General features: G+C 34.1%; 1 protein-coding gene across 6 annotated transcripts in view; it reads right to left on the reverse strand.

The window, feature by feature from the left end:
• The window catches only part of LOC143225069 (uncharacterized), a 22,872-nt gene extending 13,974 nt beyond the window's left edge, over positions 1-8,898 (reverse strand). For 4 of the 6 annotated variants that reach the window (XR_013013596.1, XM_076453773.1, XM_076453774.1 and 1 more), the window contains exons 1-3: positions 8,787-8,898; positions 8,192-8,330; positions 5,228-5,469 (exon numbers count right to left, since the gene is read on the reverse strand). The gene's annotated coding sequence lies outside the window, so the exon portion shown is untranslated. Of the gene's footprint in view, positions 1-5,227; positions 5,470-8,191; positions 8,331-8,653 lie in introns of all 6 variants that reach the window. The other 2 variants (XM_076453770.1, XM_076453771.1) reach the window with 2 other exon arrangements.
• Positions 8,899-13,462: the final 4,564 nt, after the last annotated feature.

The following is a 13,462-nucleotide window of genomic DNA, read 5'->3' on the forward strand; positions in this document are numbered from 1 at the left end:
GAAGTCGAAGAAAAATGTCATTCTTATCTAAATGACACAAACTTAAATCGTAATTTTATAAAGTTGCGCCCCAGGGGATTCTCATGAGACTCCAGTGAATGGGTTGGCTGAATGCCACACAAAGATCATCTGGTTAAATGTCATCATTATGTTTGTCTGTCAACCATAAAACATCAGTGAGCCTGAAATGTTTTATTTTATGACCTTCGTTGTTTCACACGTTCCTTAAAAAGTTCAAAGGATGTGAACTGTTTGTGTGTTTGTTATTACCTTAAATATTATTCAAGTATAAAAGAAGTAAACTCATTAGGTATGACACATGAACTGAGTTTGATAACATTGAGATACGATTTTGAAAAGTTACGAAAGAGCAATCCTGTAGGCGCCATTTTGGCATAGATAAATAACATTTGGGGCACTTATTCTGATAGACTGGTTAGCTTTTATCTTTGTGCATACAGTAAATGTTCGGGTTTTCAAATTTTAAATTGAAACGTTACTGTATGATCTTTGTATCAAATTAGTGTCTACAAAAATATGAAAACCAAAGCTGTTTATTGTCACTATGATGTGTCGTAAAATATTCCTTCTCTCAATGTAAAATTAATAATTTTATTAATTTCGCAGTGGTAATTTGAAATACATCGATATATTTGTACGAGTTGCAAATAACGTTCAGAATACACTTTAGGCTGTCACATATTCACAGCTCAGACGCGAAGTTCTGGAATTGAACCAAAAGACCCCTAGGCAACTTGGCAGGAAAAAATATATTTTTACGAGTTACTATATTTACACATCGCTGATTCGAAATTCGTAAGATCTTAATTAAGAAGAAGGTGAAGAAAATGTCTGCAGTCAACCGTGCTTTTAATTTAGATACTGTACTGCCTTTGAAGTGTATTTTAAATGTATTTTTATGTCACAACCATATTTGCTGATAAATCATGTCAATTAAAGAAATTATTCAAGGGCAGTAACTTACTGACATTCTGTAAAAGTATAAGAACTACTGTTTTTGGCATCTCTGAATGAAAATATGTATGATTTTGTGATTTTTTACAAACTTCTGTCTGTTAACAAATATAGTAATTGAAACAACAACTGTGTTAAGGTTTTGTTAAATTGTATATATAGTATATATAAAAGACTAGAGGACATGAGCTATACCAAAAGCTTCAAGGACAATTTTGCTGGTTTTCCCATTGATGTATAGTATGGTAATTATTATTTTACTTACTATATATATGTATATCACCCCTACCTCCCTCAAGTATCAAACAGCAGATTAACTACTATCCCACTTCTGGATGCAGACAACGAGAGGTGATAAAGATGTTGTTGTTGTTGTTTTGAATTAAGCACAAAGCTACACAATGGGCTACCTGTGCTCTGCCTATCACGGGTATCAAAACCCGGTTTTTAGCGTTGTAAGTCCGTAGACATACCGCTGAGCCACTGGGGGGGGCATGATAAAGATATGGGACGACATTGAGTTTGAGTATCTTGAGTGCTCCTATTTCTCTACCCACTTAAGCATGTGAGGCTGGCACAATTGAGATTAAACCGTATAAACGGTGTATTCCCGAAGCAGTTTGGGTCTTTCTTTCGCTGCTACGAGGGCACATTATATAATTATCATATCATATCATGTTTAATTTTCTACACTGTGATTTGCTAGCATTGACCCAGTAAGACAGTGCAATATCAGCGTAATGTCTATATAAGTACAATGAGCCGTAATACTGCCGGAAGAACATTTTAAATAATAGATTGATAAACTTATGATAACAAAAATATAAGAAATACTTCTCTGTTTAAAGCAAATACAAAATAATAAAGCATCGTACGACGTATTCACTTTTGTTTTGTACTTTCTCTAATAAAGTTTTGTTTTCATGATGAGTTAATTTCAATTACTCACTGTTTATGACTCTTATATGTGTATTACCTGTGCATTTCCTGAATAACTTCCAATGACATACATGTATCAACGGATTAAAGGGTAGCCAAACACATTGCAATAAACAATCAAACGATGGTTGGAATTTGCAATGTTACATTAATTATAGTGCAAAACCATTGTCGTAAAATACATCACATATGTTTTTAGGGGATTGTTAGGTAACTCAGTCACCTGATGACCAATTATGCGGTTTGGAATATAAATAGTTGGCCACACAACCAACGGTATATGAACACACAATAGTCTCACACAATTTTGTCTTATTTGTTACTTTGAAATGTTTGATTTTGTTTGTTTGTTTTTTTTAATTTCGCGCAAAGCTACTCGAGAGCTATTTGCGCTAGCCATTCCTAATTTAGCACTGTAAGACTAGAAGGAAGGTAGCTAGTCATCACCACCCACCACCAACTCTTGGACTACTCTTTTACCAACGAATAGTGGGATTGGCCGTAACTTTATAACGCATCCACGGCTGAAAGAGTGAACATGTTTGGTGCGACCGGGATTCGAACTCGCGAACCTCGGATTACAAGTCGAACGCCTTAACACACTTAGCCATGCCGGTCCTACTTTGAAATGAACCACAGAAATTGTTTTTTTTTTTTTTTTTTTAATTTCGCGCAAAGCTACACGAGGGTTATATGTGCTAGCCGACCCTGATTTAACAATGTAAGAGTAGAGGGAAGGTAGCTAGTCATCACCACCCACGCCAACTCTTGGGCTACTCATTTACCAGTGAATAGTGGGATAGACCATTACATTATTAACATCCCACGGCTGAAAGGGCGAGCATGTTTGGTGCGACGGGGATTCGAACCCGCTACCCTCAGATTACGAGTCAAACGCCTTAACCCATTTGGCCATGCCGGGCCCACAGAACTTAAAGTGCTACAAATGTTTCGAGAATCATGGCTTAGTAATAAAGAAAACATCTGGATGTTTCAATTATGGAGATGAATGGAAGTTAGCGAGTCATAATATAGTATTACAGATTGGATACAATGTCCTCTGTCCCATTGTAAAATATTTATTGTGTACTATTAAATTTTGTCTTTTTCATTTAACAGTGGAAGATACTGGTTCCCTTCTTTTTGATAACAATGAAAAATTTTATGTGCAAATATCCTTTTTATGTATTTGGAGATTCATCATCCCCATCTTTGGTTTCATTCATTTGGTATTTCAGTTCCTTCAGCCGTATGCAAACGTATATTGAACAGAGAGGAGGGAAGGCCAGTGAATCCAATGTAACCCCCCGAACCCCATCATGAGCGCCTGCGGGCTCTTTGCGTCCTGTTGTTGGGTCCCCCCCTTGTCAATCAACTCTGGATCCGCCACTGTTTAATACATTTATGTTATTAATATACGTACACGTCCCAACCTTAGTAGTTTTATAGAGTTATTAAGGGGATATGGAGCTATCTACAAACTGATGTTAAAATTGCTCAAATACTTGTTTAAAACACGAGCAGCTAACACCAATCTGTTGATTCACAAAATTCCGCGTGCTGCTTTGCTACAACAAAGTCATATCAAGCTATTTGCTGTGGCCACTGAAGGAAATCGAACCCCTTATTTTAGCATTGTTAAATCTGCTGTCCTTTCGGTGATTTCACAACAACTGTATCCAATTAAAGGTCATCTTGTGTCAGTTTACAAGTTATTAAAGGTCATCACTCTGTCAGTTTACAAGTTATACATATCATACGGCTGTTTCATTTTCTTTTTTCTAGACTAGCAAGAAAATTGCATTCTATTTATAGCTGGACACAATAAAGCAAACCTGCATTGGCCCCAAGGATCCATAAAGAAGATTATATCCTTTTTTTCTAACAGACTGATAACAGTCGCGTATTCATTTGGAAAGAACTAGGAGATGGGCCCAACCTCATTTTCATAATAGCAATGGCGTAAGTATGATGTGAGCAGGAATAAGTACTGGTTTATGCATCAACCTCTACATACCATAGAATGGCTCCATTAGTGCCACACGATATAGGAGCATCATCCTAACTACGACCTTTCATGCTAGTGCGGTTTATGTCAACTTACTAATTAATGTATGCTAAACAGGTTAACACATTATTTGAAGAAGGGTGTGGTTTGTTTTGAATTTGGCACAAAGCTACAAAAGGGCTATCTGTGCTAGCCGTCCCTAATTTAGCAGTGTAAGACTAGACGGAAGACAGATAGTCATCACCATCGCCAACTCTTGGGCTACTCTTTTATCAACGAATAGTGGGATTGACCTCACATTGTAATGCCTCCACGGCTGAAAGGATGAGCATGTTTGGTGTGACGGGGATTCGAACCCGCGACCCTTGATTACGGGTCGATTGACATAACCACCTGGCCATGCCGGGACTAGAGCTAGGAACTAATCAAATGAAATTAAGTGTATTCTCAAAAGGTTTCGTTCACAAAAAGCGTGTGTTAGATGCTGTTGGAAGATGTGTTCTGTTAAGTAGTTCTAACACTAAACATGTTCTGTTAACAGCTCTTAAAGAGGGGCAGCTGAAGAGTCCCTTAGATGTTGTTTTTTTTAAAGTATGCAACATTTATACTGGGCTACCCTTCTTGTTTATAATAGCCACCACATTAATGCTATGAACTCCAAAAATGTAAAACAGCCTCTGTCGAATTTTCATTCACATCCATAGGCTAAATGACCAGAGGCATAATTCACATGTGAGTGATAAATGCATGTTATGCTAATATTTCTTTATAATAATAGTTCACACTAATAACTAAGGACTGATTTTCAGACTGTTTAGTCAAAATTCATAGGATGGGTCTTCATGAGGGTCAATTTTTAGTCCTACAATGCAAAACACAATAACGTACTGAGAAAGAAAACAGTAAGTTGTATTTTTGGTAATTTCAGAACTTTAAGAAAGTCAACATACAGATTTTTGTAATTTGTTTGTTACTATGGTGTGCATATTCGAGGTCTTGTATCACTTTCTGCCAAAAATCAAAACTTGACTTTAACTTCGAGCACGTACACGTATCACCTAATATTTGCACAGTGAATTATATGTTATAAATAAAAAGGAATGTTATACCTACCTTCACTTCTAGCGTGAGGACGGTAAGAATGTCACGAGTGCTGAAAACTCAGTACGCGTAACTATGGCATCTCATATACTCTAACATTCATAATAATGTGACACCTAATATTCGTACTCTTGATTTACAAAACTGACCAACAGAAATGCCTAAATATAAAAAAAAATGCGGCATCGTTATCCCAACACTTACATAAATTTCTGGACAATTTCAAGATGACATAATTGACTCGCCAGGTAGAGTAGTAGTTCTGAAGATACTAACGACTGAGGCTCTTCTGGTGACAGCATTACGTGGACATTGTGGATTTGAACATTTCACATCTGTCTACTATTTCACATTACAGCCGGGTATTTTGCTCGCTACAGTTGTTGTTATGTGGGTTACAGGAATAACACCGTGAGTTCATGCATACGTTCCTTTCCCAATAACACCTGAAACGGTAAACAAACGTGTTTTTGTACTTGATCCATGCCAAACTATCGTGTGTTTTCTGGCGATTGAAATTAACAAGTACGACAAAAAATAGTTCTTAAATAGACCCAAGCCTTACTTTATACTGACTGAACTTCTAGTTGGTTGCAGATGGTACCTGAATCATTACACTTCATAATACCAAAGCATCAATATATATATATATATATATAGACAAAACAAACAAAAGTCACCGGCTGCAGAAACAAATTAATATCATCCACCATATGTAAACCATTTTCTTCAGGTACTACAGTTAACAAATATAAAAATATATGTCAACGACTATAAAACATTTGAAACCCAGGTTTACTAAACTATACATAAAAGTTAAAACATGCTGAAGTCTCACTATTCGTTATTTTCCTAAATGACAACTTCAGCCACTAGAGACAGCTTAGCAGGCTGGAGAAGCTCTTTAAGCAATGTTAAAACAACAGTTATTTTAAGAAGACAGCGAAACGAGTCATTCACTTTTAGTGATGCTGGTTTTCTGTGCTACAGTTTTGCGTTTAAGCAACTGCATTGTGAACCCTATTTGCAATTTAGTTGTCAACAGCTTGATATTAAGTTGGAAACGCTCACTCACCTCATTCACTGCTTCTGTTGGACGAATATTTATTGGAGAGTTTTAGATATAAAAATTTGTGTCAGTAAGAGAATACAATTTGATATCCAAATTACTGCTATTAAAATCCTCCAGAACTAAAATAATTTGAACTTGTGAAACTCAAAATACAATTAAAACAGTTAAATATAAAATTCAGATGAAAATGACTGCAGTATAAATTTAATGTAACTATTTTGTGTTACTGTAGAAACATCACTTCTGTTTCTTATGTTATCTTTGAGTAATATTTTTTACATTTTTTGCCTTTGACTATTCAGCTATTTTTATTTCAGCGTGCATTATTTTTATATACAGAACAAAGTTTTTATAATCACAACTCCTGTAACTAATTGTACTATAATTTAGATTAAAAATATGCCTAAACTGATCTTATAACCAAATTTCAATTAACTATCTATATTTTCTTTTTTTAAATGTAACTGTTACTTTTCAGAACTATTATGGCATGGCTAGATGGTTAGGACGCTCGACTCGCAACCTCAGAGCCGCGGGTTCGAATCTCCTTCCTCCCAAACATACTCGCCATTTCAACTGTGGGGCGTTATAATGTTACGGTGAATTTCACTGTTCGTTGGCAAAAGAGTAGCCCAAGAATTGGCAATGGTTGATGATGACTAGCTGCTTTCCCTCTAGTCTTACACTATAAGATTAGGGACGGCTAGCGCAGATAACACACGTGTATCTTTGCGCGAAACTCAAAATCAAACAAATAAACTCTTCTGAGCTAAGGATGTCTTGCTTAAGAGGAGTTATTTAGTAGAAGACAACAATGGTTATTACTTCGGCTAAAGTAAATGCTAATTATTTCACACTATGTCATTTAGAACCTGAGCAGTATGACCTCCCGTTTCTTACTACTACCTATGATAAAATCAACAGTTTATTTTATGGACAATCGATAACTTTTGACAACAGTAAGGCTAAAGTGTATAAAGTAACTGCCTATGGTGCACCCAGTCTAGGGAAAAATTGTTTGGGCCATGGGCCATGTCCACCAAGAGCCCTATATATATATAATCTTCACACTAGTAGTGCAAACACACAAATAATTTAGGATAACATAAGATAATAGTTTTTCTTCTTTATCAGAGAATACACTGGGCATAAAAAATAAATTTTACATACATTTTTAATATAGCTACAAAGTTCATATTATTTTCGCATACTCTTATGTATTTGTTTTTAAGATAAAGATAGCCATGAATTTATTGAAAAAACACTAGGGGACATTCTAAGCTGTTGATTGTTTATTCACATGTCATATATTGAAGTAAGAGTATACAAGATATTGTTTTCATAAAACGGAAAGATGTGAGCGGGGCCACCATGTTTGATTCAGTACATGAGCCATATCTCAGCAAAATAAAAATATATGAGGTTCTTATTTTATATTCTAGCTTGATAATAATAGTAATTTGTGTTCCTAATTTGTACAAAACGAGAGACTTAGTATTTTGACATCGCAAACATTTAATTTTAAACAATGATGCATTTAACATACCATGTGACTCACTAAACTCTGTATTTAGATGTATTCTTTTAATATTTAATTTTAAATCAAGAAATTAATTCAGATATAATATTAAAGTTTGAATTATAATCCACAATATGATTCTAAACTTGTTGTTTTGAATTAAGTACAAAGCTGCACAATGGGCTGTCTGTGCTCTGCCCACCACTGGTATCGAAACCCGGTTTTTAGCGTTGTAAGTCCGCAGACATACCGCTAAGCCACTGGAAGGCCTAAACTTATTGACATAAATTCTTAAAATACTAGTTAAATAAAGTTTTGAATGCAAGTCAACAAACGTGATGGCACGGCCTTTGACCGTGACCCGTAGCAAAAAGGTTAAATATAGCATTGTTTATAAATAAACTATAATAACTTCTCATTCATTTGATGAATAAATACGACTAACCAAATTTATCAATAGGATTACTTGTTATGACGCCATAACATCAGGAATGATAAAAATCCAAAAATCAAAGTTCATTACAGGCTTGTAAGACTTACAAATATTAATTGTGCATAAAGTTTTATACCAGCTTACCTAAGATTGTTTGTGGTTATGTGCGAAGCTACACAATGGACTATCTGTGCTGTGTTCACCATGGATATCGAAACTCAGTTTTTAACATTATAAGCCCTCAGATTTACCGCTGTATCACCGATGAGCACCTGAGAAAGTACTGAATAAAAAGATATGTTAAAAATCAAATTCAACCAAATGAACAGATGTCTGTTTATTTCTGTAAGAAGTGCATTTTTAATAAAATTCAAGAACACAATAAAACATTTTTTTTACAAATTGTATAAATAATAATTAAGGTACACTTGGCCACTAATCAAAGTATTTGTGGTCCGTATTGAAAAAAGTCGGGAGACACGTACAAATAATTATACATAGGCACAAATAAAACAATTATCAATTTATTTCATGTATATCATGTTTATCATAATATTAATGTTTGGAAGTTTCTTTGACAGAAATTTAAGTTTTACAGTGTTTTACCTAAATAATATATTCATCCGTATACAATGAGATATTTCTCACTTAGTTGCCAAAGAGTGATGAATAGAAATTCTGGTTATGCATACATATTTTCAAACTGTCTAAACAAAACGTGCAAAACATTTTACCATACCTCTAGAACCACTTGTGCGACTGAAGCTGAAGGTCATTACTAGCGCTCCCTCATGGCAGTTTCGTAAACAATATATAATATTAACTATTTATATAGATATATGTTTATAAATATACATACGCATATATCTTTACAATATTATAATATTTTATATAAATGTCTCAACGGTAGGTTAAGATGTTAGATATTAATAAATAAAAGTAAAAAGTAGCAAAATATATATTTTAAAGTAAACAATAGGTGTCGCTAATAATTATTCATTTTGCAAATTCCAACGAGTATCATATTTTTCAGAAGTTTGGGTGTTTCGAATTTCGCACAAGGCTACTGGAGAGCTGTCTGCGCTAGCCGTCCCTAATTTAGCAGTGTAAGACTAGAGGGAAGGCAGCTAGTCATCACCACCCACCGCCAACTCTTGAGCTACTCTTTTATCAACGAATAGTGGGATTGACCAAACATTATAACGTCCCCACAGATTATGTGACCCTCGAATTACGAGTCGAGCGCCTTAATCACCTGACCATGCCGGGCCATATACTTTTCGAAAATTGTCCGTTGAAGATTATTCTTTATTGTTTATTTATTACTGAATTTATTTTTCAAATGCTTCAAATTGTAATACAGGTTTCCAATAAACATGAAAAGATACTCGCAATAATTTTATATCTTGAAATGCTATTGTAAAAGATTTTGTTATTTCTAAAATTAAACATTGAAAAATAAATATAACTCGAAACACTATACCTATACTTTTGTTATTCCATAACAAAACCTAAGTATTTTTTACAAGTTTTGCAATGGTGTCTATCGTTATGGTGGCTCTTTTTTATCATAAGGGGAAAATAAAGTAAAATACAACCTATTTAACGAAAAGAAAAGTGTTTTATTTGTTCAATTAAAAGTTTAACAATTTATCAATCGATAGACACAAACTCAACAAAAATCCACAGCAATAAACTAGCCAACTAACTGATTTACTCGTCAACTGTCTGGTATGTTTGTACAACTTCTATTCAAGAGTCTAGAACATTCTAGACGTCACATGTCCAGTCACAAAAGAAATTCCTAGGCGTTAAATTATTGTTATCATAATACGCCAAATCTTTTTGTATCAAATAATAGAAAACATCTGAATTACAATATTTAAAACATAGTATAGAACGCTTCTCTCCCTTCCAATGGTGTAGCCCTAAAGAGGCTCAAAGAAGTACTGGCTTCTCACTTCATGTGCAGAGGAAGTGTCGCTCCAGTACTTGAAATATAGATTATTTCCCGTGATGCTTTTGTACACAGTGAAATATAGATTGAATTTGAATTTAGCTCAAATACTGTATGCTTTAGATCACAAAATGAAGTTTTATCATTTTACAAGATGTAACCAATTATTTAATGATTGAATTATAAGCTAAAGTGAACATAAATTTTGTTTCTGTTTAAATTCGTTATATAAATTACACACTTGTTTATATATTTATTAGTTAGTGTCATTTCTAAAAAAAAAAAAAAGACTTCAATTAAAGTGAAACCAAGTCATGACGTTTTGATGCATGTGGCTGCTGATCTTAGGAGTAACGTGTGTTCATTATTGTAGGTTACGTTTCTGATATTAGATGTTTCATAATGTTTGCCAGAGGGATTTGTTTTTGTCATGAAAGATAGCTATTTTGTGACGCCTAATAAAAATTTCCAAGTGTTTAGATTTGATACATAAAAGCCCTAGAAAAAATCAGGAACAGATTAACTCTTCTTTGCACCTGAGGCTAATTTTATTTTGGGGGCTCTTTTATGTAGATATTTATAAACAATACGTGAACACGTACAATACATAGTACTTTTACACAACTTACACATCTGATGCCAAAGCTAATATTGAATATATTTTAATGATTATTTGATACTTTGATATTACATTCCTTATATATTTATATACGGAATGCGCTGATTCAGGGCTCCCTCAAGATGGGACTTGAGGCTTCAGCGCTGCTCAATCATAATTCGCCTCTGCAGTGAAAGAGTAGTTAATCTGTTAGGCAGTGAGTTAGCTGGTTAGAGTCTGTGTGTGTTTTCTTATAGCAAGGCCACATCAGGATATCTGCTAAGTCCACCGAGGGTAATCGAACCCCTGATTTTAGCGTTGTAAATCCGTAAACTTACCGCCGTACCAGCGGGGGACTAGAGTCTGTTACTCAGCAAATTTAAGAGGATATTTAAAAATAACGAAAACAACTGTTAGGTTTGATTTGAGAGTTAGGCCTATTGTTTGATTATCGTTAGTTTGTGAAACCTTGCAAGTTGTGACATTTTCAGTCGAAGAAATAAAAACGTTTCACTTTTTGTTAAGTGGCCTTTACTTCTTATTATGTTTACCAAATAATCAAAAAAGAATCCCTCTCAAAGATAGGAGCCATTACAGTGTGACGATTGAATTGTGAGATGAATCCAGGTAATTCTGAATTATCAGCGGTAGGCTTGAGATCTTATTATGTTAAAATTGAATGTTTGATCCCCGTGATCGACACAACCCCCAATAACCCAGTGTTTAGTTTCTACCTTAACAATAAAACAAGCAAACCGTTAACTTATCAAAATTTTAACCATACTTAAACCTGTCATTTGAATTTGGATTATACATTTGAGACTACAAAGTGTTTTATACAATTATGGAAGTAATAAGCAATTTGAACCAATTTAACATAAAAAGAACAGCAACAACAAAACACACACAAACAAACGCAGTCATAATATTCATCAAGCACTTGTCTGAGAAAAAACGTGAGTAAATCCAGTAAAAGTTTACCCTCTGATATTTTGTCTGTTTATCGAGAAGTTTAAAGTGTAATTTGAGAAGCTCGTTACTGTCATGTTACCTTGTAGAGATAACTTCTTGCAAGGCTTATGTCAATATTTAATACATCTGCAGGGTGAGTATGTACATGAATACTACCACCCCAACCCTCAAGACATAACTGTAACAGCAGACAAAATACAGAAAATTTGAATTACACTACTATATTTCATTTCTATACTTTATAAAGGAAATTACCAGTGTTGCATATTATAATTTACCTCGGACCAGTCTTCGATTTATTATGTTACGTACGTTACGTATGACGATTTCAAATATGCGGAAATTTGAATTTAAATTGAGAAGTTATTAAATGTTAATATGTACTAAGGTTATTCTTAACACAAATATATTTTAACATACAAACAACAATGCAATTTATAATAACGGTCATTATAAATAATTACTTATATATAAACATTTTACAAACTCATAAACGATATTAAGCCTTATATATGGACTGGAACTTAATATTTTAGCGACGGTCCAGGTTCACGAGGGGCAAATTATTTTTATGTCACCACACAGATATACTTTATTTGACGGGAATACTAGTTAACTCTATCTTTCTTGTTTGATTTAACGCGGTTTACAACCTTACTTTTGACAGAAGAAGATGTCTAATGACCTCGTAGAAATACTAATGCCTGAAATACATTCTCTGAACTTGAACGATTCGTAATGTTCGAAATCTATAAACGTTTCTGGTCAAATTCTGTAGTTTTCCGATTAATAAACGTTAAGCACAAGTGTAGCTTCCGTGACTTATAGTATAGTGATTGTAGCTGACCAATAATATGTAACTGTTTTCTGGCATGTCAATTTGTAAACTACTAGGAGAAGTTCAAGAAATTTTATTTGGCAACAATATTGGCAATCGCATTGTTGATTTCTTAGCTAGAGAATATTCTACAAATTTAGAGAACAGGCGGGACTTGCATAAACACATTTAACAATATACATTACATGCATCAAACTGATGAAAAATATAGGTATTAAAATAAATTATAACAGTAAATCCGTTACATCTGTATTTCGCGCACCACTAAAATAATTTGCTATCGCTGCCTCTAGAAGCTGAAAATCCTTATTACTCTTTTGTAAGACCCATCCAAGTCACAATAACCTAACCTCTTTTGGTGTCGCGGCAGGTTTTGAAATATGTCCCAGAAGGCGCTGACTGGTATGGATTCACTGTTCGCTAATGATGTGGCAGTCTGGAAAAGTGCTACAACACCAATAATAGCGGCTACAAACATGCAACCACAATTAAATAGAATAAGCAAATACTGTCAAAAATACAGAATAAAAATAAATACAGGAAAAACACAACTTGTTTTTACAAAGCTGACAAAACACAAAAACTACAGCCTGAAATATATATGAATATAACACTACTTCAGACTGCCACATCGGTAACAATTCTAGGACTAACCTATGATTCAAAATTAACATGGATTAACCATTTAAATGAAATTAAAAGTAAAGTCTGGCGAAGAACCAACTATGCTAGGAGTCTAACTGGCAAGAATAGTGGAGTATCAACAGACAATATACTAAAAATTTACAAAACATACATTAGACCAGTAACTGACTATGCAGCTTCAGCTTGGATTAATGTAAGTGACAAAATAATTAAAATCAAGAAACAAACAATACAAAACACATTCCTCACAACAGCACAGAGTTCCCAGAACCACATTATCTAAATTCATACACAAGTATTCAAACATACCAACCATACCAGATAGACTCCTATATAGTACAATAACGTATTTTGATAAAAACTGGATTAAAATTGAATTATTATGCGAACTAGACACGTACCTCA

Source organism: Tachypleus tridentatus, chromosome 9, assembly GCF_004210375.1.
Source record: "Tachypleus tridentatus isolate NWPU-2018 chromosome 9, ASM421037v1, whole genome shotgun sequence".
NCBI classification, from domain to species: Eukaryota; Metazoa; Arthropoda; class Merostomata; order Xiphosura; family Limulidae; genus Tachypleus; species Tachypleus tridentatus.